Here is a 21953-nt window from a genome sequence, read left to right on the forward strand (position 1 = left end):
ATGACATGGAAGCACCCTAAATGTCCATCAACAGATGACAGTATACAGAATTTATGCCTTATTTACAAAATGGAATAATATTCTGCCATAAAAATTGATAAAACAATGACATTTGCAGCAAAATATATCTCCCAAAATGTGTCATTCTAATTGAAGTAAGCCAGAAAGAGAAAGAAAAATTATACATGGCATGACACATGGAGAAACCTAAAAAAAAAAATTTGGATGAGAACACTATGATTTCATCTACAACTATGAAACACACTTGCAGATCTACATAATAATCTTATGGTAACTGCCGAAATGGTCAAGGATAGGATATATTTGGGAGCTGTAGATTTATAAATGTTATCCACTATATATAAAAATAAATATTTTCAAAATGTCTATTGTATGACACAGGGCAGTATGTTAAATATATTGAAGTTAAATTTAATAGGCATGCAAACATATGCATGAAGTGGGTCACTGTGTTATGCACCACAGATTGACACGTTGTAAATGGAAGTAGTTCAATGATAAATAAATGAATATATAAGTAAATAAGAAAATAAATAAGTAAATAAATAGACAAATTAAATAAATAAATAAATAAATAAATAATATTTAATAATGAATGTAATACAAAGATTCACGCTACTTAACTTTACACATCAAGAACCTAGGAGAAAACAGAAAGAATGAAGAAGAAAATTGAATGAATGAGAGTAAGGCAAATAACAAGAGAAACAATTGAAAAGATAACAAAAAATATACCTAAGTGTGATTCTTTTAAACATAAACTGGACAAAAGTTTAGGTTGGCTAAGAAAATAAAGACAAATAAAATTTGAAATAGAAGAGAAGATATTAACACTGATGTTGTAGAGATGCATAGCATCATAAAAAATGACCACTAGATAACAATTTGAATGACCTAGAACAAAAGACAAATTCCCAGAAATATGTCTTCCAATACTGAATCAAGAAGTAATTAGAAAGTTAAATATAGCAAAACTGTGTATGAGCAAATCAGTAATCCAAACCTCTGAAACCAGAAAATATTTACAAAAAGTGTTTACTGGTATATTCTGTCATATATTTGAAGACAATTTTTCACCAATTCTACCCCAAATCTTCCAAGAATTTGATGGGGTGAAAGTTTCCAAACTAGATTTATGATGCCAGCTATATTTGCATAAAATGCTAGAAAGGACATTATATGCAATATATATAATATAACCCTCATGAACATATAAGCCAAAATTCTCAAGAAAACACAAGCAAAATGGATTCAATAAAACTTTTAATGTATCATACACATACATGAGTAAAGGGATTTATCCCTGGGTTTAAGGAAACTTCAAAATATTCAAATCAATAAAGATGACATGCCACACTAATAGAATGAGAAATAAAACTCACATAATCATCTCAATAGGTGCAGAAAGAGTATTGTATATAATGCAACATCTTTTTAAGTTACTCCCAACAAATTAAATTAAACCTGTCAGAGGCACGATATAATATACACACAAACACTGTGTGGAGATAAGCGAAGCAGTTCTCTGTTTATTGATTCTTAGGAAAAGGGTTTATATACATCATGCACAATGCCTCACATATCATCTAAGTTATAACAATGTTAATAATCGTAAGCTATTTATGTCCCCATGCTCCTGCAGTAAGCATTGGATGTTAAATGATCAAGGATTGTTTAAAAGTTCATCACAGAACTTCATTAAGTAGGCCATCTCTTATCCAGCCGGCTCTGCCTGTCTTACGTTGTCCTCCTATGAGTATCTTATCCAGCATAGGCTATCCAGCCAACCATACAGGATACATTGAATAGGCCATTTCTTTTCCAGCCTGGATATGTAACACTCCTCACAGCTTGTTTATTAGTTCAGCCCATGGGCTTATTCTCTAGAGCCTTCAGACAGGGGCCTACGAACCAAACATCCCTTGACAGAAAACTGGATGAAGAAAATTTGATGTTTATATGTTATGGAATCAATACTTTGCATTCCTATCAACAGTTTCCATGGTGTTCCCTTTTCTCCACAATCTCACCAATATCTATTTCTTTTCCTTTTGTTGAGAGCCTTCTGACAAGTGTGAGGTGTTGTCTCATTTTTGGTTTATGACTTTCCTAATAATTTATAACTCTGAACATATTTTCATGTGTCATTTAGCAAACTGTATGTTTTCTACAGAAAATTGATTCAGATCTATCTATTCAGTACCAATGGACTTTTTTTAATTGAATTGTTTGGTCTTTATTTTGTTGTGGTGTATGAGTTTGCCATATATTTTGGATATTAACACTTGATAGGAAAATATCACTTGCATATATTTTCTCCCATTGTCTTGGTTGACTGTTCATTTTATTGATCATTTCTTCTGCAGTGTAAATCTGTTTAGACTGATACAATCATCTTTTGTTAATTTTGCTTCTGCTTCCCCTGCCAGAGGAGACATATGAAAAATCAAATTAAGTCAAGTGTACTTCTTTTGTTTTACCCTAGGATTCGTTGTTTTCAGGTTTTATGTTTTATATGCCCAGGAGTGGGATTACTGTGTCATAAGATAGGTCTATTTTTATTATTAAAAGGAACTTCCGTACTGTTTCCAAAGTGGTTGCACTAATTTTCATTCCCACCAACAGCGTTGGAGAGTCCCTTATTCTCTACAACCTCCACAGTCTTTATTATTTGTAGACATTTTGATGACAGCCCTTCTCACTAGTGTGAGGTAAAACATTATTATATTTTTGTCTTTCCTTTGTATAATGATTAGCAATATGAGCATGTTTTTATGTTCCTGTTGGTCATCTGTGTGTCTTCTTTGGAGAATTGTCTTCTGCTCATTTTCTGGCTGGGTTGTTTGTAGATTTTTGAAATGGAGTTTTATAAACGATGTGTGTATTTTAGAAATTAGCCTCTTGTTGATTGCATTTTTTCCAAATGTTTTCTCCCATTTGGAATTTCATGTTTTCATTCTGTTTATTTTGCTGTGTATAAGCTTTTAATTTTAATTCAGACTAATTTGATTATTTTGCTTTTATTGTTTTCAGCTTGGGAGAGTGAGATAAGAAAATCTCAGTACAATTTATCTATTGTTTTCCTTATGTTAGTTTCCAGGAGATTTATTGTGTCATGTGTTAGATTCAGATAATTAAATCATTTTGAGTTTATTTTTGTACTGTATGAGGGAGTGTTCAAATTTCATTGATTTACATGTAGCTGTCTAATTGCCTCAACATCACTTGCTGAAGACTGTCTTTTAGGCATTGTATATTTTTGTTTCCTTTGTCATTGTTTAGTTGACCATGGGTGTGATGTTTTATTTCTACCTCTGTGTTCCGTTCCAGTGATATAGATGTTTGTTTTCCAGTATTGTGCTGTTTTGATTACTGTATTTTTGTAATATTGTCTGAGATCTGGGAGGGTTATGGGTTATGCTTCCAACTTTGTTCTTTTCCCACATTGTTCCTTTTGCAGTTCTGGTTCTCTTGCAGTTCCTTACAAATCTTAGGACTGTTTTTATTTCTATGGAAAATATCATGTATTTCGATCTGAATCACTTTATATCTGTAGACATTTTTGTAGTATGTATATTATAGCAATATTATTTCCTCTAAGCTAGGACCTTGAGATTTCTTTCCATTTCTTGCATCATCTTCAATTTTCTTTATCAGTGTCCTAATGATTTTTTATCTTGATTTTTAATAGGTTTTTCATTTTTCATCTGATTTCATATGGTTTTTTAAATTATGGAATATTTCATTGTTAAAGAAATGTGACAGTATTTTATATTAATCATGAATCATGCAACATTGGTAAATGTCTTTATTAGTTTTAGTTGTTCTGATGTGGAGAATCTTTAGAGTTCTCTATATAGATTATTATGTCATCTAAAATAATGACTGTTGTACTACATTCAATCCAATTTGAATACATTTTTTTCTATTCCAATTGTTGTTGCTAGGGCATCCCATACTGTGTTTAATAGAAATCTTGAGAGTGGGCATCCTTGTCTTATTTCTTATTTTGGCTTTCAGTTTTTCACTTTTACATATTATATTTTCTGTGGGTCTGTAATTAATGACTTTAGTTATGTTGAGATTTATTTCCTGAATCCTACTTTTGTAAGAGGTTTCTGTTGTTGTTGTTGCTGTTGTTGTTGTTGTTGTTGCTGTTGTTGTTGTTGCTGTTGTTGTTGTTTTAATGAATAAATGTTGAATTTTTTGAAATGCTTTTTATGGATTTATTGGGGTGACCACATCATTTTCACTTTTTCTTTTGTTAATTTGGTGTATCAAACTGATTTGTGTATGTTGAACCTCTCTTGTGACCCTGCAATAAATCCAAGTTGATCATAGTGCATGATTCATTTTAGCTATTGTTGCATGCAGTTTGCTAATGATATTTGGTAGAACTTTTGCAACTAAATCAATCAAATATATTGGCTTGAAATTCTCTTTGCCTGTACTTTGTTGGCTTTGCTATCACATTGATGAAGTCTTCATTGAATTAATTTGGGAGTTTCCCACATCTTCACTATGTTTGAATAGTTTGAACAGTATAAGTCCTGTTTTGTATGTTTGTACAGTACTCCAAGACAGCTGTTTATATCTGCACTAATGTTTAACGATTTTTTTAAATGAAGATTCTAACTTTCTTCTAGTAATTAGTTTGTTCAAATTATTTGTTTTTCCTTATCTCTGTCTCTTTCTAGACATTTGCCTATTTCTTCTAAGTTGTCCAGGTTATTGGCATGTATGTGTTGACAAAATGATCCTTTTTTTGTATATCTGAGGTAACAATTATTATTTCTCTTTTTATTTCTTATTTTATTTCTTTGGAGCATCTCTCTTTTCTTCTTGGTGCACCTGGCTAGAGGATTTTTGATTTTGCTTACCTTAAAAAGAAAACATAAAACAAAATCTGGTGTTTTACTACTCTTTTGCATAGTGTTTTTGCTCTCTAATTTATATTTACACCTGTAATATTTAGGATCATGTTTTCTTCTATTATTAACTTTTTTTATTCGTTTATATTCATTTTACAAAGTTGACTCAAATTCCAGCGAAGAGCACAATCTTTCAGTTACAATGAACATAACACATTTGTTTTCCCATTTTTTCCTCAGTGAGCTGCCGTAAGATGTTTTCTATATTTCCCTGTGCTATATAGTACAATCCTGTTTATCAATTCTACAATTTTGAATTCCCAGTCTATCTCTCCCTGCCCCGTGCCCCCTTGGCAACCAAAACATTGTATTCTATATTTATGAGTCTATTTCTGTTTTGAATTTCTGTTTTTTTTTGTTTTTTGTTTTGTTTTGTTTTTAGTTTCCACTGATGAGCCATCTCATATGGTATTTCTCTTTCTATATATGGGTTACTTCACTTAGACTGGTTTTCTCCAGGAGCATCCATGTTGCTGATAATGGCATTATGCTGTCAGTTTATAAGCCTGAATAGCATTCCATTGTATAAATATACCACCTCGTCTTTATTCAATAAACTGTTGATGGACATTTTGGACTTTTCCACATCATGGCTATTGTAAATAATGCTGGCTATGAACATTGGGGTGCAGGTGTCATCCTACAATAGGGTTTTTTCTGGATTTATGCCCAGGAGCGGGATTCCTGTGTCATATGATAAGTCTATTCCTTGGCTTTTGAAGAATCTCCATCCTGTTTTCCACAGTGGCTTCACCATACTGCATTGCCACCAGCAGTGAAGGACTGTTCCCTTTTATCCACAGCTCCTCCAGCATTTGTCATTTGTGGATTTTTGAATGATGGCCATTCTGAGTAGTGTGAGGTGATACCTCACTGTAGTTTTGATTTGCATTTCTCTGATAATCAGAGATATTGAGCATTTTCTGATGTGTCTTTTGGTCATTTGTATGTCTTCCTTGGAGAATCGCTTGTTTAGGTTTTCTGCCCATTTTTGTATTATGTTGTTTATTTTTTCTTATTCAGTTGGATGAACTGCTTATATACTTTGGAGATCAAGCCTTTATAGATTTCATATGCAAATTATTTTCCCATTCCGTAGGTGGTCTTTTTGTTTCACTTCCGATTTCTAACTGTGCCGAAACTTGTAAGTTTCATTACGTCTCACATGTTTATTCTTGTTTTTATTTCACCTGCAAGAAAATTTTGGAGACGTAAGTTAGATAACGTTTTGCCTATATTTTCCTCTAGGAGGTTTCTTGTATCTTGTCTTATGTTTAAGTCTTTGACCCATTCTGAGTTTATTTTTGTGTATGGTATTCTAGCTTCATTGGGAGTGTTCTAGCTTCATTGATATTCCTGCTGCTGTCCAGTTTTCCCAACACCATTTCCTGAAGGGACTGTCTCAATTCCATTGTATTTTCTTGCCTCCTTTGTCAAAGATTAATTGACTAAAAGTTTGTGGGTTCATTTCTAGGCTCTCTATAATGTTCCACTGGCCTATATGTCTGTTTTCCTACCAATACAGTGCTGTCATTTTTACTGTAGCTCTTTAGCATTATCTGAATCGTTAGCGTAAAGAAATGCCACTGATTTTTGAACCTTAATCTTGTAAACTGCTACCTTGCTTAATTCTCCGTTCAGCTGTAGTAGTTTTTGGTTGGATCTTGCAGGGTTTTCTCTATATAGTAACATATTATTTGCATATAGTGAGAATTTTACCTCTTCCTTTCCAATTTGCATCCCTTTTACTTCTCTCTCTTGTTTGACTGCTGTGGCTAGGAATTCCATGATTATATTGAGTTGGAGTGGTGATAGTGTGCATCCTTGTCTTGTCTCAGATTTTGGTGGGAAGGTTTAATTTTCTCACCATTCAGTACTATGCTGGCTGTAGGTTTATCTTTAGCTTTCATGATGCTGAGATATGTTGGTGAGATTTTTTATCAAACTTGAGTGTTGAATTTTATCAAATAATTTTCCTGCATCTATTGAGAAGATCATGTGGTTTTGTTCCTTTCTCTTGTTGATGTGCTGTATTACACTGATTGATTTGCATATGTTGAACCACCCCTGTGTCCCTGGCATAATCCCCAATTGGTCATGATGTATAACCTTTCATCTGTGTTGTTGGATTCTATTTGCTACAATTTTTGTGAGGAGTTTTGCATCTGTGTTCATCAGTGATATTGATCTAGAATCCTCTTTTTTGGTAGTGTCTTTGCCTGGTTGTGGTATCAGGGTGATTGTGGCTTCATAGAATGACTTTGGGAGTATTCCTTACTTTTCAATCTTCTGGAAGAGTTTGAGAAGGACTGGTATGAGTTCTTCTTTGTATGTTTGGTAGAATTCTGCACTGAATCCGTCCTGTCCTGGAGTTTTATTTGTAGGGAGCTTTCATATTGCTATTTTGATTTCATTTCTAGTGCTCTCCTTGTTCAAGGGGTCAGTTTCTTCTTGATTCAGTCTTGGTGGACAGTATGTTTCCAGAAAATTGTCCATCCCCTCTAGGTTATCCATATACTTTTAATAATACTTTCGTATGATATTCTGTATTTTTTATTTGTTGTTATTTCTCTATTCTCCTTCCTAATTTTGCTAATTTGTGGTCTCTCTCTTTCCTTCTTTTCGAGTTTGGACAGAGATTTGTTGAATTTACTTACTTTTTCGAAAAACCAGCTTTTGGATTTGTCGATATTTTTCTATGGTGTTTTTAATCTCTATTTTATTTATTTCCTCCCCAATATTTATGATTTCCTTCTTTCTGCTGCCTTTTGTTGTTTTTTGTTCTTCTTTTTCCAGTGCATTCTGCTGGTGGTTTAAATTTTTTTTGAAATTGTTCTTCTTTTTGTGGAAGGCCTGTATTGCTGTAAACACCCCTCTGAGCACTGCTTCTGATGTGACCCATAAATTATGTGTGGTATTGCTTTCATTTTCTTCTGTCTCAAAGTATTTTTCATTTCAGCTATGATTTCTTCATTGACCCATTGGTTTTTATTAACATATTTTTTAATCTCCGTGTTTTCCTTTTGTTCCCCTTTGTTTCTCTGTTGTTGATTTCTAGCTTCATGGGTTTGTGGTCTGTAAAGATGCTTGAGATAATTTCTATCTTCTTAAAATTGCTGAGGTTTCTTTTGTGCCCAAGTATATCATGAATCCTGGAAAATGCCCCATGTGCACTTTATTCTATTTTTTGTGGTTGCAATGCTCTGAAAATATCCACCAAGTGTAATATTTCTACTGTATTATTTACCTTCTCTGATGCCTTATTCATTTTCTGTCTCAGTGATCTTTCCAGTGATGTTAATGCAGTGTTGAATTCTCCAACTATGATTAGATTCCCATCACTATCCCCCTTTATATCTGTAAGTAATAATTTTATGTACTTAGGTGCTCCTTTTTTTCATGCATATGTATTAACGAGTGGGCTATTCTCATTTTTTAATCACTCCTTCAATCATTATAAAATGTCCTTTTTTATCTTTCTTTATGGCCTTTGTTTTAAAGAATATTTTGTCTGAAATCAGTACTGTAACACCTGCTTTTTTGGATTTCCTATTTGAATGTAATTCCCTGTTCCATCCTTTCACTCTCAATGTATATGTGTCCTTCTATCTGAAGTGGTTCTCTTGTATGCAGCATATTGAAGGTTCGTGCTTCATTATACAGCATGCCACTCTTTGACTTTCTACTGGAGCATTTATTCCATTAACATTTACAGTAATCAATGATAGGTTTCTGTTTATTGCCATTTTTACCTTATCTTTGCTGTTGATTTGTTATTTCCTCTTTGTTCATATCACCTTCCTTTTATGGTTTGGTCATTTTCCTTTGTATTTTCATGAATTTTATTTTGTTTTAGTGACTCCCTGATATGTTTTAGTCTTGTTGTCACCCTTCATTATAAGTCTTTTAGACCATTATTATAACTGCTTTTATTAAACTGATAGTAACATGATCTCAATCCCATTTAACCAAAAACAAAAGAATTTTTAAAGACTAAAAAAAAAAATGTTCTATTTTCCTGCTTCCCTCTCCGACTCTCAATGATTTGGATATCTTATTTTAAAATTTTGTGCATATTTTATTTGTAATTCATGAGTTATCACGTTTCCAGCTGTGAATTTCACATTTCTGAAGCATCCTGCTTCTTTTCTATTTAGAGTAGACTTTTCAATATTTCTTCTAGCATGGGTCTAGTGTTGCTAAACTCTTGAAGCATTTTCTTGCCTGTGAAATTCTTTATGTCTCCTTCTACCAAAAAGGATAGACTTGCTTATTAAAGTATCTTAGGGTATATCTTTTTTCACTCAGGCCTTTGAATATATCTTTCCACTCCCTTCAGGCCTGTAGTACTTGTGTAGTGAAATTAGCTGGGAGAGTTATGGGTATTCCCTTGTATCTCACTCTTTGCTATTTTCCTGCTGCCTTTAGGATCATTTCTTTATCCTTGGCTCTGGCCATCTTAATTATATGTCTTGGTGTGGGTATATTTGTGTTCTTCCTGTTTTGGACACTCTGAGCTTACTCTACCTGAGTATCTGATTCCTTCTTTATGTTTGGGAAGTTCTCAGTCATGAATTCTTCAAACGGCTTTGCAATCACCTTTGATCTTTCCTCCCCTTCTTGGACTTCTATCATACCAAGATTGGCATGCTTTATAATATCCCATAGATCTCATGCATTTTTCATTTGTTTCTCATTGTTTCTCTTGTAGCTATTCTGATTGTGTGCTTTCTATTGTCCTGTCTTCTAAGTCAATAATTCTTTCCTCTGCATTGTCTAGTCAGCTTTGTGATGCTTTTATATCATTCCTCATCTCAGTCAATGGGTTTACTAATTCTACTCGGCTCTTCTTTATACCTTTCATTTCATTTTAAACATATTTTATATCTCTAAACACTATCTTTAATTTCCTTCAATAATAAGATCACTATTTTTTTGAAATTTTGATCTTGTAGGATATTGATGTCTATTTCACTGATCATTAATTCAGGGGATATCTCTTGTTCTTTTAATTGTGAATGGTTTCTCAGCTTCTTCATCTTGCACCTACCTCTCTGGCACTGTGATTTATGGAGTATCAGTTATCTACTGCGGTCCTAAAAGAGTTTATCTACCTAATACCTATGTAGTAATACAAGTTAGAAAATGGAAAAAAGAGAGAGAGAGATGAAGAATTTTAAAGAAGGGAGAACAAAAGCTTTGAAGACATTGTATAATGAATAATAGAAAAGCAAGTTGAAGCAGAAATCTGATAAATAATAATAATAAAAATATTTTTAAAAATTTCAAAGGGATTTAAATGGGGGTATATATAATTGCATAAGAAGTAAAAATTAGGAGGGTAATGGAAAATGGAATAGGTAAAACAGATTAAAACATGGGGGTGGTCAGTGTCCTCCTGGAGACTGTGAAACTTTTCTGTATTCATCCTGTTTTGGAATCTCAGCCTGCTGTTTCCTGAGACCCTCCATTGGAGCCCTCATCTGTGGTGCTCCCAGGGCATGTCGGCAAGCAGATAGCTCCCAAACCCAACACTGGGTCAGGTTCAGCTCTCTTTACTATGGGCTGGCTTATCACTGCCCTGCCTGATGCTGCAGTCAGATGTTGCAGACTGACAAGGCAGGATTGGGCATCACAACCTTTCCCAACACCATTTTCAGGGGCTGCATTCCAGCCCAAAATGTAGGGGGCCACATGCACCCTCAGGGTGCCGGTCACTTTGCTGCACTGTGACACTGTACTTTCTGCCTCGGGTTTGCACAACAGAAGTGGGCTCAGGGTAGACTGAGTATCTGCCCTGTCCCTGTTCTGGGCCAAAATCCAGCTCCTTGTTTGTCTTGGTGGACAAGATCTCTGAGAAACCAGGACAGTAGTATCCTATCTGCTTCAGGCTGCAGGCAAGTCTCCATCTGGCTCTTGAGGCATCTAGGTTCTTAGGTGTAGATGCAGGTTTTGCCCCCACTGTCACCTGGGTGCAAAACACCAGAGGTTATGGTGGCTGTGTCTTAGCCCCAACTCTCTTCACCTAGAACTCTTTGCAGATTTCCAGAGATGGGGATAGTACCCTTCCCCCCAAAAGGGCACATCTGCCCTGTCGTTTTATGGAAGGCCCAGGTTGTTCTGCCCTTTGCACCCACAGCAATGGCACAAAGCCTTTTCCATTCCACTGGGATGCCTCAGTGCAGCCATCCCCATCTTCCTCCCAGCTCGGGCAGCAAGGCCCTGCCCCCTGCATCTGGGGTGCATTTTTGGCTGTGTTTCAGAGTGATCCTCTGTGCCTGTTAACTTAGAATTGTCAGTCAAATTATACTTTGTAAAGGTCAAACCTTGGAGGCTCCCCTTCCGTCCTGCCAAACTCTAAGTTGTAGAGGGGAGATACAGTGAATGAGCACCAGTCCTTCTTTGCTGCTCCCTCCCCATGGGATCTGTCCCACTATGTTTTGCCTTTTCTTCTTTCTTTCTTCATTTCTCCTACCAGATTTTTCGCACCTTTATCTATTGAAGAGGACAATGTTCTGGCAGAGTTTTGCAGGTCCTCTGGTTAGCTGAGTGGGTCTGTGGATGTGAGTCTTGGTGCATTTGTGTGAAAGGGTGAGCTACGGGCATCCTTCTGCTCTAACATCTTTGCCTCCCCCCCAAAAAAGTCTCACTTTATGGTGGAAGATAAACATAGTCTGGAAATAAATGGAAATGATATTCCCTGGAAATGACAAGAAAGTGCAGATTGCAATGCTCAACTCATAGGAAATATATTTTAAAATAAGGGCCAAAATGAAAGAAACATGAGATTATATAAAGAAAAAGAGATCAATAAAAAATAGGGTATTACACTCATTAAATTATATATGGACCCAACACCATAGATCCTATGTATAAAAAGAAATTTTAGTAGACAACAAAGAATTAATTCATTATAAAACAATAATAGTAGATGAGTTTAAGACCTTATTATAATGAAGGCCAGATCATCCAGAAAGAATATCTGTAAGAAAACAGAGGTCTTAATAGCATATTAGATCATTTGAACCTAACTGAAATGTTAGGCACTGCATCAGAAAAGCAGAACACATAAACTTTTCAAGTGTGCACAGGATGTTGTCTAAGGAATTAACCACACATTATGTCATGAAATGAGCCTCAGGAACTTTAAGCAAATATAGATTACAGCAAGTATTTTTACATACACAAAAGTATGAAACTATGAATCAACTGTTGAAAGAATAGGAAAAGCACAAACATGAGGTCAAACCACATCCTTTAAAAAAATAAAATAAAACATGTTCAATGATGAAATCAAAGAGGTAATAAAATCATACCTGGAGACAAATTACAATGACAACACAGCTTCATAAAATGTATGGGTTGCAGCAAAGACAAATCTAAGAGGGAAGTTGAGAAGAAGCCAGGGCTTCTACAAGGAACAAGAAAAACCTCATAGAAAGGACAAAGCATACCACCAAAAATAACAAGAAATAAAAGAAACAAAACCCAAAGGCAATAGAAAGAGAAATCTTTAATGATTAAGTTGAAAATAAATAAAGTAAAAGTTGAAAAATAAATTACAATTCATATCATCAACATCTTTAATTTTTCTTAAAAATTTAACAAACATGTAAGCATTTAGCCAGGCTTATCAAGAAATACAGAGACTGGACCAAAACAAAATAAGAAATGAAAGAGTAGAAATAACATCTGATATTTCAGAAATACAAAAAAAAAAAGGTTATGAAAGCACTATGAGCTTTTACATGACAACAAACTGGACTACCTAAAAGAAATGCACAATTTTCTAGAAATGTACAGCCTGCCAACAGTGAAGTAAGGGAAAACTGAGAACTTGAAAAGAGCAATCAGTATAAGTTAAATAAAATCTGTAATTTTAAAAACACCCCTTGAACAAAATGCCTGGATGCATTCCCTAAAACCACTTTCCCCCCAACTATTTTAAAAAATGAAGATAGAAGGAAAATTCCCAAAGTTATTCTATGAGGCCACCATTACACTGATAACAAAACCAGTCAAAGAAAATACCAAAAAAAAATGAAAATGAAAATCCAATATCCTAGATGAATATATATTCAAAAATCCTCAAAAAACATCAACAAATTAATCCAGCAATACATAGAAAAGATTATACATTATGATCAGTTGGATTCCTTCCAGAGACACAAGGATGGTTCAACATACACAATTCAATCAGTATGACAATTATCTAATAAAGGAAGGACAATATTCACAAGACCATGTCAATACACAAAGAAAAAGCACATGAAAATTCAACATACATTAACCTTCAGAACTCTCATGAAAGTGAGTAAAATGGGAACATCTCTCAACATACTAAAGGCCATTTATAACAATTTATAATACTCAGGGGAAAGGCTGAAAGCCTTCTGGGTAAATTCGGGAACAAGACAAGGGCTCCTACTGTCACCACTTGTGTTCCACACTAATACAAGAAAGGAAGAGGAAAAGAAAAAAAGTAAAAGAAATGCAAAATGGAAAAAGAGGCCAAATTTTCACCAGTACTGATGGCATAAAAATCTACATAGAGTGTCCTAAGGGCTCCACACTGACTATTATGAACAATAAATAATTTCATTAAGGGAGCAGGGTACAAGATTAACATAAAAAAGTCTCTTGCATTTCTACACATTAATGAAGAGATACCATAAAATGGACATTGAAAGCAATAATGTTTAAAACCCCATTCCCCAGAATATTTTGGATTAAATGTAGCAACATATGTGAAATATCTACACACTGAAAATCACACAACATTGACAAAGAAATTAAAAATGTTTCAAAGAAATGGAAAGATGTCTTGTGCTCTTGGATTGAAATGTTTCAAAGAAATGGAAAGTTGTCTTGTGCTCTTGGATTGAAAGATGTCTTGTTAACATGGCCGTACTACACAAAGAAACCTACAGATCAAGTGCAATTCTTGTTACGAAGCTGTAGTATTTTCTACAGAACCAGAAATTAAATAACTCTAAGTTTTACATGAAACCATTAAAAATTGCCAAAATGATCTTGAGGAAAACAACATATCTGGAGGTATAACCCTCCCGGACACCTTACTATACTACAAACCTACAGTAATAAAAACAGTATGGCATTGGGAAAGAGATATAATCAATTAGAAACAGATAGAGAGCCTAGAAATAATTCCACACACCTATGAGCAATGAATCTATGATAAAAGAGGCAAGAGTACACAATGGAGAAAAGACAGTCTCATCAATGGATGGTGTTGGGATAGCTGGACATCTACATGTAAAACAGTGAAATGAGAGCATTCCCTGACATCATATACAAAAATAAACTCCAAGTATATTAAGGACCTAAATATAAGACCTGATAATATAAAACGTCTAGAAGGGAATGTAGGTGAAACCCTATTGGATATATATCATAGGAATATTTTCTTATATCAATCTCCTAAGGCAAAAGAAATAAAAGCAAAAATAAGCAAGTGGGACCTAAACAAACTTGAAAATTTCTGCACAGCTAAGGACAATATCAATGAAATGAAAACACTGCCTGTGTAATAGGAGAACATATTTGCAAACAATGCAAGTGACCAGGGGTTAATAGATGTATGTTAATAGATGTAAGATGTATTTAGATTACACAACACAAGGTGAAAAACAAAAACCCAATCAATAACAAGAGCAGAGTACCTGAGTTAATATTTTTCCAAAGAAAACTTACAGATGAGTAACAGGCAAGTGATAAAATTGCTCAACATAACTAATTATTAGGTAATTGCAAATCAAAACTGAAATGAGTTATCACTTCACATAGGTCAAATGGCTATTATCAAAAAGTCTACAAATAGTAAGTGTTGGAGATGATGTTGTGGTAACAAATCTCTTGTATACTCTTGGCAGGAATGTAAATTGCTACAACTTCTATGGAAAACAGTATTCAGATTTCTTTAAAACCTAAAAAGTTAACTACCATATGACCCAGTAATGCCTCTCATAGAAAAAATCTGGGGAAACACCATAAATTGAGAGGAACCAATGTTCCCAATAGCAGTGTTTATAATATACAAGACAGGGAAGCAATCCAAGAGTCCACAATAGACTATGGACTTAAGAAGATATGATGTTTCTATAAATATGCCATAGAATATTACTCAGTGATGAAAAAGTATAACACTATGTTATTTCAGCATCATGAATGAACCTAGTAAATACTCTGCTTAGTGAAGTAACTTAGAAAAAGACAAAAGAATATAACATAATTTATATGTGGAATATAAAGAATAACAATTATCAGTTTACATCAATCTATAGCTATCTTTTGATAGATGACAGATAAATAGATGGACAGATACATACATACATGGTAGGTAGATAGATAGATAGATAGATAGATAGATAGATAGATAGATAGATAGATACATGGATAAATAGACAGAGACATGATGGAGAGGTAAAGAGATTAGATAGACAAGACTTAAGCAGGCTCAAAGATATGGGAAAATATTTATGTTTACCAAAGCGGAAGGAAAAGAGAATTTAATGGTAGGACATTGACAGATACAAACTAGTATAAATAAAGGAGAGAAGCAACAAGAATAATCTGCATAGGTCAGGGAATTATACACAATGGCTTAAAATAATTGTATGTTACAATCATTTTAATAATTCATAATGCAATAAAATCTACAAACTGGTAAAAATAACTATGCTTTACTTCTGAAACTACACAATATAATACATCTACTGTACTTCAATTAAAAATAAAACATCTCATGTGTAATTTAGTCCTTTATCAGCTGATAGAAGCTTCCTTAAATATTATTTTATTTTTAATCTTTACCTTTTATGATTACTGTTTCAATTTATTTCTTTTACTGCTATGAACATGTAACCAGTTTGAAGTATCTATATTTATTGCAACTGATTTCCTATTTTTCTCTCTTTAATCCATATATTATAGTAGCATTTAAAAACATACCCAAAGAAACAGTTGCAAATTTCTCGTGGTCTCTCCTTAGCATTTTGGTCAATGTTTTGCATATTTTTGCCATTTTATATTTCTTGGAAAGCTTCTTTTTTACACCTATTATAAGTTATCTCGGTTGTTTATTTTACCTCATTCAGGTATTGTTTGTCTGTTAAAGTCTTTATTTTCACTGTATCTCTAAGTGATAATTGTGTAAGTATTAATGGGTGAGACATTTTGTATTTTAGTATTTGAAAATGTAATTTTATTTACCCTTGGCCTATGTTTTCTTCTCAGAAATCTGCTGATAGCCTAATGGGGGTTCATTTGTAGATTATCATAACTTTTTTGGATGCTTTTAAAATTTTACTCTGTCATTGACTTGCCAATTTGCATATGACGTATCTTGAAGGAGGTCCCTTTTTCTTATAGTTATTGGTGTTGGCTCACGGACATGTATATCAGCTTCTTACACAGGTTCGGAAAGTTATCAACTATTACTTCTTTAAATAAACCATTAGCTGCCTTCTAAATTTCTTCTCCCTCCAGGATTCCAGTCTAATGTGTACTTCCTGAAGAAGTCTGATGGCTATTGTAGAATTCCCTCACTTTTTAATATCTTGAATCTCTGCCCTCTCCTATCATTTCTAGTTTTGTATTGGTGAGTTTGCTAATCTCTCTTCCACAAAGACAGTCTACTTCCAATGCTTTCTGTTGCTTTCTTCATCTCATTTATTAAATTCTCCTGGTCCTCCAATACTATTTGGTTATTTTATAGATTCAGTCTCTTTGATAATGTATTCCTTATCATCATTTCATTTATTCCTGAGCTCACTAAACTGCTTTCTTAGTTTTGTTTTTTGTATTGTGATTCTGTATGACACCTATTTGGATTCTCTATTAGTAATGTGGCAATATACCATGACTTTAAGTTTGTTTGCTGCAGGGTTGACATTGTGTGTGTGTGTGTGTGTGCAGTTGCATGTGCGTGTTTGACTGTGTCTGTGTCGGTGACTTTGTGTGTCTATCTGTGTGTGTGCACGCCCTATAATGTTACTGTGATTTGTCATGGTCTTGATAAGTTATTTCTCTGTTGACACTAAATAACAGATTTTGAGTTGGAGTCCTTGTTTTTGTTTTCTGGTTGTTTGCAATATTGCACAGATTTTGTTTTACTTACCTGAGCTACCTGTGATAATATTTCAAACTGGCACTTTCCAGTCACTATTTTCTGGATAAAGATATGTTTTCATTGTCACTTCTTAGACTTCTCTGGTAGTTAATGCCACTCTTGTCACTGGGACTGTGAACCCTTCCTTTTATTTGATATCCCTTGAAACTCAGTGTACTCAGTGAGGAAACATGTAAAGACAGGTGGGTATTTGGAATCAGGCAAGTGCCTTTGCCATGTCCAGTATTGCAAGGTAACATGTCTCCACCACTGTGAATGGGGAGTAGGGACAGTGTCATGAATGTCTGAGCGTCTGAAGGATGGAAATTCTGTCTCCATTGTGAGTCCCTCCTAATTACATGTGACCATGAGCACTGGTGAAGTTGGAGGTCGAATCTGTGCGAACCACTGTGACTCTGTTTCTACTGGGTTCTCTGAACTTGTGGACTAAGATATCTTAGTCAGTGGGCCTTGGTTGCAGACACCAAATCTGCTCTTCCCTTAGTTCAGCCTCATTTGTGTATTTTAGTCCATCAAACTTTACCTGTTCACATGCCTTCTGGATTATTGCTTTGTGTTGTAGTTATTTTTCTTCAGATGTGAATGCTTTACTGACTGTAGATGTAAGGGGAGAGACAAAAATAATTTAAACTTATGTCACTTTTAAAAGTATATACTTTTTCAAATGAAAGCTTAAATTCTACTAAGGACATTATAAGAACAGTAAAGAAAGTGAACAAATCACATCCCTTAATATCATAGAACTACAAAATATTTTGTTTTTCCTGGGGTTTTTCTTCAATGTTTTTTACACCCACATACACATTTTACTATAATATATCCATATAACATCTTTAAAATCAATTAAATTATTAAAATATTTCTCTGTGCTGTAAATATAGCCCTTTTGGTTTTCTAATTTATTACCAGTATCTTGCACATTTCTGTCTTCTCCATCGTTCTTCCCTGTCCCCACAGGAAACCACTACTTGGTACAATACACATATATACGTGATTCTGTTTCTGTTTTTTTATGATTATTTCTCTTATATCTTTATTTTCCTCATTTAAGTGACAACATAGTGTGTTTTTCTCTGTATGACTTATTTTACTATGTGCAATAATCTCTGGGTCCACTCACATATTTCCAAATTGTAGAGTTTTATTTTTTAATATGACAATGACTTAGTATTTATTATGTTATCTATATCTCACATCTACTTGAGCCAATCATCTGTTGATAGGCAGTTGAGTTGTGCTTCTATCCTTGGCTACTATAAATGATGATGTTAAGAACTCTGTGGGTAATTTATCCTTTAAAGTTAATGTTTTCATTTTTATCAGATTTATAACAAAAACTGGAATTGTGGCTACATATAATGTTTCTATTTCTAGTTTCCTTAGCACTGTCCACACTTTTATAATAGTGGATGCATCAATTTATATTTCCACCAACAGTGCACCTGGGTTCCCTCTTATTGATATTCTTATTAATATTTGTCATTTGTAGAGTTTTTATTAAAAGCCGTTTTGGTTGTTGTGAGATTATGTTTCATTCTGGTTTTGATTTTTAATTTCCTAATGAATAGCAACAATATGTTTCTTTTTATGTGCATGAAAATCATCCACATGTCTGTTTTTGAAAAGTTTCCATGAAGATCCTTCAACTGTTTTTAAGTTGGGGTCTTTGTTTATTAAATATTTTGTCTAATATGCTATATATATATTATGAATATTAACATCTTGTTGGTCTCATTGTCTGAAATTTTTCCTTCTATTCTGTCTGATATCATGTCTTGTTGAAGGTTTCCTTTGCTCTGGAAAAGGTTTTGCACATCACACATATACAAGAATTAGAATCCCTGTGTCGCATAATACATCTATTTTTTCCTCAGTAAACTAAAAACTGTAATTGTTAGTTTTCCTTTATGCTTGAAATTTGAAGACAAATCAAAAATAAACATTGCTATGATTTATCTCAGAGTCACTTCTGCTCCTGTTCTTGGTCAGAAATTGTATAAATTTGTGTTTACATTTGGGAAATTAATCCATTTTTACCTCATTTTTTATACTTTGGAAGGAAGTGCTCTTACATCTTCATTTTACATGTACTGTCTACTTTTCTCAGAACTACTTGTTGAAGAGACTGCCTTTTTTCCATTGTATACTCTTGCCTCCTTCATTGTAGACTAATTGACCTTAGGTGTCTGGGTTTATTTTTGGACTCTTTATTTTGTTCTACTGATCTATGTGTTTCTTTAAGTACCATATTTTGATGTATTGATTGCTGTAGCTTTGTAGTATGTTATAAAGTCAGGGAGGGTAATGCCCACAGTTTTGTTCATTTTTCGAAATACTTTTAGAAAATTTGGGTCTTTCAGATTTATGTATAAATTTTAGTATTATTCTCCTTGTTTTTTGAAGAAACTTATGGATTCTGTGAGAATGAAAATTTGCTAAAAGAAAAAACCTGAGAAAAATACTAAAGTGTGGAGGATAAATCATGCAATATTAACAACAAATGGATTGCTGAATAATTGAAAGAAAAAATATATATAAAACATGACAACCAAAACAAAATCCATGGGGTATAGCACAAGCAGTATTAATAGGGATGCTTATAGCAAAATAATCCCACTTATACAAATAGGAAATATCTCTCTCTTATAAAATATAGTTACCAGCAAATGTTGTAGAAAATAATAAACAAACTTTTTGCTAGAAGGAAAGACAGCTGAAAGGACAGAACATAATTAAATAAAATAAAGATTAAAATAGAAACATATAATCAAACTAAATAATGCCTTTTGAAAGATAAATAAAGTTGATAAACTTTAACCAGACACAAGAGCAAAAAAGATAGTTACAGATTAATAAGCTCAGAGATGAATGAGAAGTTACATCTTATTTCAAAGAAATACAAAGCATCATAAGATGATACAACAAATTATATGCCAATAAAATGGAAAGCCTAGAAGAAATGGACAATTTCTTAGAAAGAACTAATCTCCAGAATGGAATGAGAAAGAAAATATGAACAGATTATCACTAATGAAATTGAATATGTAATTAAACCAAATCTTCCAAGAAACAAAATTTCAGGCCTACACAGATACTCAGGTGATTTCTGCCAAACATTTTGAGAAGAGGTTTCACCTATACTTCACAGAGTATTCCAAAAATTTCGAGAGGAAGGAAGGCTTTCTACCCCACATTTCTGTATCACACCACTAGTAAAACTGGAACAAATACCTCAAAAAATTAGAGATTAAATACTACTGATAAGCATAGATGCAAAATCATCACTAAATTGTTAGCAAATCAAACAATATTTTCAGAGGATTATACAATATGAATAAGTCCATTTTTTTCTAGGGATGCAAAATTGATTAAATACCCACAAATTAATCAGTATGATACACCACACTAACAACCTGAAGAATAAAAATTATATGGTCACATCAATAGAGTCATAAAATGTTTTGACAAATTTGGTATCTTTTTAAGAATATATTTCTCCTCAAAGTGGGTATAAAGAAACATACCTCAACATAGTTAAGGTCATATATGACAAGAACTCAGCTAACATGACACTCACTGATTAAAAGCTGAAAGCATCCCCAATAAGAGAAGGAAGAAGACAAGAATGCTCATTCTTACCACTTTTATTCAGTATAGTACTGGAAATTCTAGCCATAGCTATCCAAAATAAAAGTAAATAAAATATAACTAATTAAGAAAAGGAGTAAAAGTATCTGTTTGCAGATGAAATACTTTAAACAGAAATCCTAAAATTGGTGCCACAAAATTTCTAGGAGTTATCAACGCATTTGGTAAAATTTCCGAATGTAAAATTAACATACAGAAAACTTGCATTTCTACACACTAACAACAAGCTAATAGATAGAGAAAGTGAGAGAAATATCACTTTTACAGCTGGATTACAAAAAACAAAAAAAAATCAAGAAATGTTTCCAACCAAGGAGTTAAAAGACCTGTTCTCAGATAACTGTATAATATTTACAAAAGAAATTGAAGATAATGCAAACAGATGAAAGGATATACTGTGTTGGTAGATGAGAAAATAAATTCTTTAAATGACAGTACTAGCCAAGAAAATAAACAAATTAAATTCAGTGCCTATCAAAATACCAAGGGCATTTTCAGAATTTACAATAAATAAATCTAAAATTTACATGTAAACACAAAATAGTTGAAATCAATTAAAAAAAAGAAAGAAAAGAAAACAAACTAAAAACACAAACGCTTTGACAAAGAACTAAGAGGGTGTATCACTGTCCCTCATTTTAAACTACAATTAAAAGCTACAGAATTAAAAGAATATGGTAGTGGCACAGAACAAACAGAATAATGGAACACAAAGAATGCTTCAAAATGAAATCAGACACTTATGGTCATTTATCCCATTACAAAAATTGAATATACAGTGGGGGAAAGGCAACCAACAGGCATATGAAACCGATCAACATCACTAACCATCAGAAAAATGCAAGTCCAGAACACAATGAGATTTTATGTCACTCCTGTCAGAATGACTATTATCAAAAAGATAACAAACATAAGTGTTCATGAGGATGTAAGAAAAACAACCATGATGCACTGCTGGAGTGAATGTAAATATGTGCTGCCACTGTGGAAAACAACATGGAGATATATCTGAAAATTAAAAATGAAATATGTACCAACATTTCCATATCTGGATAATTATTTCAAGAAAATGATAACACTAATTAGAAAAGATAAATTCAAACCTATATTTACTGCAACATTATTCACATTAGACAGGATATAGAAGCATATTTATTGCTCATCAATAGATGATTGATAAAGAACATGTGTGTTTATAGTAT

General features: G+C 33.4%; 1 long non-coding RNA gene across 3 annotated transcripts in view; it reads right to left on the bottom strand.

The window, feature by feature from the left end:
• LOC140694153 (uncharacterized) overlaps positions 1-21953 on the bottom strand; it is a 36617-nt gene that overhangs the window by 8532 nt on the left and 6132 nt on the right. For all 3 annotated transcript variants that reach the window (XR_012069905.1, XR_012069906.1, XR_012069907.1), the window contains exon 3: positions 17627-17697. This is a non-coding gene — a long non-coding RNA (uncharacterized lncRNA). The remainder of the gene's footprint in view (positions 1-17626; positions 17698-21953) is intronic.

Source organism: Vicugna pacos, unplaced genomic scaffold (assembly GCF_048564905.1).
Source record: "Vicugna pacos unplaced genomic scaffold, VicPac4 scaffold_20, whole genome shotgun sequence".
Lineage (NCBI taxonomy): Eukaryota > Metazoa > Chordata > Mammalia > Artiodactyla > Camelidae > Vicugna > Vicugna pacos.